The 5,933-nt window shown below is 40.1% G+C and overlaps 1 long non-coding RNA gene across 1 annotated transcript; it reads right to left on the reverse strand.

The window, feature by feature from the left end:
• Positions 1-635: 635 nt before the first annotated feature.
• Positions 636-5,130, reverse strand: LOC140517352 (uncharacterized). Its single transcript, XR_011971552.1, has 3 exons — positions 5,006-5,130; positions 3,153-3,258; positions 636-2,297 (listed from the first exon to the last, which is right to left on the reverse strand). It is a non-coding gene; the product is annotated as an uncharacterized lncRNA (long non-coding RNA).
• Positions 5,131-5,933: the final 803 nt, after the last annotated feature.

Genomic DNA, 5,933 nt, shown 5'->3' on the forward strand with positions numbered 1-5,933 from the left:
CAGGCATTTTTGTCTTTCTTTCTACCTCCAGAACTTAGGATAGTATCTGGTCCATAGTCAGAGTTTAAAATATGCTTGTTGATTGATAGAAAGTGCATAAGGAATGGTTTTGATTGATTACTGACTAAGATTTGAACTTAAGTTCTCTGAATCTCTCTCTCTCTATATATATCACTCTTTATATCATATCACACTATATTGGTAGGAATCTTGTAGAAACTTTCCCAGTTTTCAGGACTGGTTAGAGTGGGAGGTATAATACATTCTCATTGATACTATTTTATGGATATCTCTCATTCTCACTACATGACTGAGCAACTTCCCTGTTCTCTCCAACATATATATGCTTGATGTTTTTTATGACACAGGACAACTGAAAGTCATCTTCACTGATAAGTATGCCATCTTGCACCTGTCAGGTATCTTCCTATTATTTCTCAGGTTATTTGAAAACTTGGTTTTTCTAGGATTAAGGTCCCTGGATTCTCAAATGTAGATCTGGAAGGTGAGTAGAAACCAAAAAGCATAGAGTGTTTGAGCCTCACAGTGTATGTCCTAGGAATTGCCCCAGAGAAATACCTCACTTCTATACTGAATTTGGACATTGATTCTTTAATAACAAAAGAACAGATTCATTTCATGTTATGGAACAATTTATTTTCTTTGGACATTCATCAGACAATAGGCTACCGGAGGTGAGAGCACCTAAATTCGTAGAAGATCTCAGAAGGTACAGAGGTGTCACTTTGTGATTTGAATCAGTGTGCCTAAGACTTGATAATGGTTTCAACAGAATGAAGATCCAAGGCAATGCTCACATGGTTTTAAGCCCCTTGCTGCTCTGAATTCCAAGGAAAGGGGCAGTGCTTGAAGCTTGGACAAATTCCATTGGGATGCAATGACTTTGGCAGAAACATCAGGAGAAGGAGTTGTTAACCTATATACTTTGTGACTTTACAGGGTACAGTGGGTTTGGCTTTCTCTACAACACTGATTGTACATTTCTCCTTGTTCAAAATTTCATGGCATTTGACTTTGTCATATCCCTGAGGTCTTATCACTCTGTTGGTGGAAGAAAATTAGGCAAAGCTTAGGGTGATCCTTGGGAAATGATGACTATTTATTAAGCTTCTTACCATTATTCCAGATAACCTCTGATCATTTACTATATGTCCTCCCTTAACCACCTAATGAGCCATTTCAATCTACCCTCAAGTATAGATGGAGAACACATTAGGTCCTAGGTGCTAGTTAACTTGCACTGAAACACAGGATCACATAACTAATTAGTTTCTGATCTTGAATTTAAGTAGAAAAGAATAACAGATGTAGCTTTCAAACAGAAAGGGACCTTAGGAGTCAGTCCAAACTCCTCTTTTTCTTAACAGATGAGGAAACTGAGGCTGAGATTGGTCAAGTGATTTGCCCAAGGTCACACTGATAATCAGGTTAGGAATTGAGGTTTCAACAGAAAAATATTGTAGATCCTAGATTGTGAAGTAGAAAGGACTTTAGAAGTTATCAAGCTCAAAACCCTCTTTTATTAGTGGACAAGAAAACAGAGACTCCCCAAAGGCTAATGACTTGCCCAGGGCCACACAAATAACATGTATGTGTCTGAGGAAGAATTTAACCTCAGGTTTTCCTAATACCAAGCCCAATTTTCCATGAGGTGTTTCTACTAGAGAGGTTAAAGCCTTGCTCTACTCTTTCCTGGTTGTATCACATCCAGAATATCATGTCCAGTTTAGGGTAGGAAGGAAATTGATCATCTGGGGCACATTCACAGGATAATAAATATAGAGAGAATGAAAAGGTCTCATAAAAGGATCAGTACAGCAAGCATAGCATGGAGAAGGGAAGCTTTTGCCACAGGGAAAAGGGAACAGACTTGCCCAGCTTGCTTGGCCTTAGGGAGCAGGGTTGAGAGGTGGGGATGGAGGCTGAGGAGAGTGTTTTTAGTTTGGTACAATGAGGAGTAATGCTTCCTAAGCATGAGAAATCTCCAGAAGAAGCAGAGCTATTCCACTAAAGGCCTTCAAAGGCCCATTGGGCCCTTGTTGAGTAGGGATTTCTCACTCCCAGATGGGTTCTACCTCATAGCCCCTGTGGTCTCTTCCAGCTTGGCCATTGTCATTTTACATTTTACATCATTTTACATAATTTTGCATTTGTTGAGCCTGGAACCTACATGCTGCAGCAAATTAATCCAACTCTCGAGTTACAGGAACAGCTGATACAATCATATTGCCATTGAGTGTTGAAGTCATGCATTACACCATTAGAATCCCTGCAACCTAAGACAGAACACATGGCAAATCTGTTAAATTGCAGTTGATGCCTCTACAACAGATTTTGCTAGGTGCCTAAAGCTACCTTGAATGGTATGCACTAAACCATCATAACAGGGGAAGATCTGGGCCACTTCTAATGACTTTCAAAAGAGGTTCTACCATTTTCCTTGGCAAACACGTGAATGCTTCACAACCCATTCAGTTAAGAACAGCCCTAAAATCATTCCAGAAGCCTTCACAGTGATAATTGGAAACATCTAGGATACTATTCTGCAAGATTAGCAGATGAAAAGTAGGACATAAGTTCCATGGGGACTTCTCTTTTGAGGAGGGTTCTTGTCTTTCCATTTTAATTTTCTTTCCATGATTGTTTTTGCCATGGTAGCTGAAATCTTTTGCACACAGTAGTTTTGTATGAATTGAGTGACTAAGTAGATAAGTGCTAGAGGCACAGAGAGGGCTATTGCTTTGCTCAGCATCACCAAGCCAGTCAAGTGTTGGTGGCAGGAATTAAACCCAGATCTTCCAAAGTTCCACGCTAGCTCTCTAACTACTAATACACACTGCCCCTTAGAAACACATCACATGTGTATAATAAATACTGACCCTTAATTATGCGATAGAAGGGAGATGATAGTGTAAGGACGTTAAATGTATGTTTAGACAACTGCCTGTTTTCTCCATCTCAGGCACATCTTTAGATTAAATCTACTTTTCCCATCTTTTGCCCACTATTCCCGTCCTTTGGGTCTTGGTTCTAATGGACACAGATAGGTCATGAAAGCTTGACTCAGTCACCGTTCCTGCTAATTTCCTCCTGTTCCTAGAGATAGGAAAGTGTTGTTAACAAAGATTTACCTTGTGGTTCATCTGCTGCAGTCAACAGCAATGGCTTAAATGTACAGTAAGCGTCACAAAATATCACAAAGCTAGCCAAGGTAAGGAAAACACGTAGGATAGTATTCTGTTAAAAAGAGAAGAGACAAAAGTTAAAGGTGGTTGGGGAGGGAAAACAACTACAGCTTTTTTTTTAAAGTTTTATAGCAGCTATCCCATTTTTTTTCCAGTCACTGCCCAGTGTACAGTATCTTCCTGGCAACGGACCCATCATTTGTAGTAACAATGTTTACAAGGGTGCACAGTGAATAAAGCACTGGACATTGAGTCAGGAAGGCTTGAGTTCAATCTGATCTAAGACTCTAAGTGTGGGACCCTAGGCAAGAAAGTAAGTCTGTCTACCTCATTTCCTCATCTGTAAAAGAGGGGGAATGACAGCCTCCCAGTGTGCTTGTCAGGACCAAAAGAGAGAATATTGGGAAATTGCTATTATTACGAAAAAGTCAAGCAAAACCAACCAACATAGCTAAACAGTTATACCACATAGGATCCCAGAACTAGTGATTCAGAGCTATAAAGGAACTTAGAGGTCATTGAGTCTAGCACCCTCATTTTACAGATGAAGAAACAGGGCTTGACAAGACTCTCATAAGATTCTGGCTTGTTGAGAGACCACAAGCCTTTGTCAAACTGCCTCCAAATATCCACTGCACCACTGCATATTTTAGCTTCTGCCTCCATAGTCACCCACTTTTCTGACAAGAGGAGACAAATACTGTGTGCCTCTGGGCAAGTTACTTTTTGGTTCTGCTTGCCTCAATTTCCTACATTGTAAAATGGAAGTAGTAGCCACTACTTACCAGGGGGTTTGTGAGGATCAAATGAGACAATAATTGGAAAGCAATTAACATAGTGCTTGGCACAATGTAGATACAATATCAATGCTAGGTATACTTATTGCTTATGTCATTTTGAATAATAGCATTTGAATAATAGCAAGTTAATGCTACACTTAGAATTAATAAATACATTTTGTCTCCCATCTTTTGGAAGCAAAATTGGTCATTGCTTTTCATCTGAGTTCTGAGGACTTTTAGGGATTCTTTTCTTTCCATTACTGCACTAATTTTGTACATTGTTATCCTGAACCTGCTTTCTTCACTCTGCTGCAGTTCATTCAGGTCTTTCCACACTTCCCGGATTTCTTCATATTTGTCACTTCTTAAAAGGCAATAATGTTCCATTCTTTTCATATGCCATCATTTGTTAAGCCATATCCAAGAATCTGAATTCTTGTACCTGGGACAAATTCATTTGGGAAGGAAAGAGGTTTTGGAACAATGTGGGAATATTGACAGGGTTAGTGATGCTGACATAGATTACTGACTGAGTATGGGTGCAGTCATATTGGGAGGGGGGAAAGCAGTTGCCAATGTGGTTGGGCAGAATGCAGTATCCTGGGATGGAGTATTATAACAATGGACTTTGGGTATGGCAGTATGGAAGGAATTGCTATTACAACTGAGATAAAAAAAATAACATGTCTGTGATTTAATAGACAGTGAGGACTCCAGGGTTGGAACTGCCTCTATGAAGGCAGATAGATAACTCCTGTGCCACTTTTAGACCTAGAGAGCTAAGTGGAAGACAGAGAACTAGGATACATGAGGGGCAGAACTTGAACCCTGAGGTTCTTGACTCAGCCCTGTTCCCTGTCCACTACATCACACTGCCTCTCCACAGGGAGCCCATGAGTTAATTCGACAAGCAGCCTCATTGAGGACTTGACAACTTTTAGGGGAGACCCAAATCTGAACCTTACAAAAACTAAGTAACATCTTCATTTCCCTTCAGAAATGAACCCCGTTACTTACCATTGTGTCTTAGCAGCCTCTGTCTTCCAAGGGGCTGTTGCTCCTGAAGGAAACCAGATCACTTTCTCTCTCTCCCTCTCTCTGTCTCTCTCTGTCTCTCTCTCTCTCTCTCTCTGTATATATATACATGTATGGTAGAGCGAGATTGTAATGATTTCGCAATAATAGCCAAGAGGAAATATAACACATAAAAAAAGACAAATACTATCACATAATCAGAAGGCAGGTTGCCAACTGGAAAGATTGACGCAGTATTAGTTATTTGGTGTATGCTGGATTCTATCAACACCCCAGTTAAATAACTTTGCCCTATTTCTGTGTGAATATTAAAATGTACGAATCAGAACAATGAGTCAAAGAGAGGGTCCCACGTGGTCCAGGACTCTGTCTATCTTAATGCCATTAAAGTATGTTTTGTGAGAACTTGGTCATCCTCCATGATATTTACCTCAAAAAGTTAGGGGTATATCCTCAAACATTCTTTACTTCTCCGTAATAATCCACCATTCCTTCCAAAGAACAGGTTTCCTAGATGCAGTTTCCCATTTCCAGCCTTCAAGCCAGTGCATGAGGCTCTTGTTCCCCACCAACGTGTGAAATATTCTACCTCTTTACCTTGCTCTCTGGAAATCCCTCCCTCTCAAAGGTCAGAGTTGTCTCTTCCCTCCAGAAGCATTTCATGACTCCCTGTATTAGTGTGAATATATACATGTAGTAGAATCTGAGCTCCTTGAGGAGAAGAGCTTTCTCAATTTTGTCTCATTTTAGGTCACATTTACTTTTGAGATAGATAGTGGTACGTGGCTAAAGTGCTAACCTGGAAAATCTGAGTTCAAATTTGACTTCAGACAAATGCTGTGAGACCCTGGGCAGGTCACCTAAACTTTGCTCAATTTTCCAAACTCTAAAATGGGGTTAACAATTATAC

Source organism: Notamacropus eugenii, chromosome 1 (assembly GCF_028372415.1).
Source record: "Notamacropus eugenii isolate mMacEug1 chromosome 1, mMacEug1.pri_v2, whole genome shotgun sequence".
In the NCBI taxonomy this organism is placed as follows: domain Eukaryota; kingdom Metazoa; phylum Chordata; class Mammalia; order Diprotodontia; family Macropodidae; genus Notamacropus; species Notamacropus eugenii.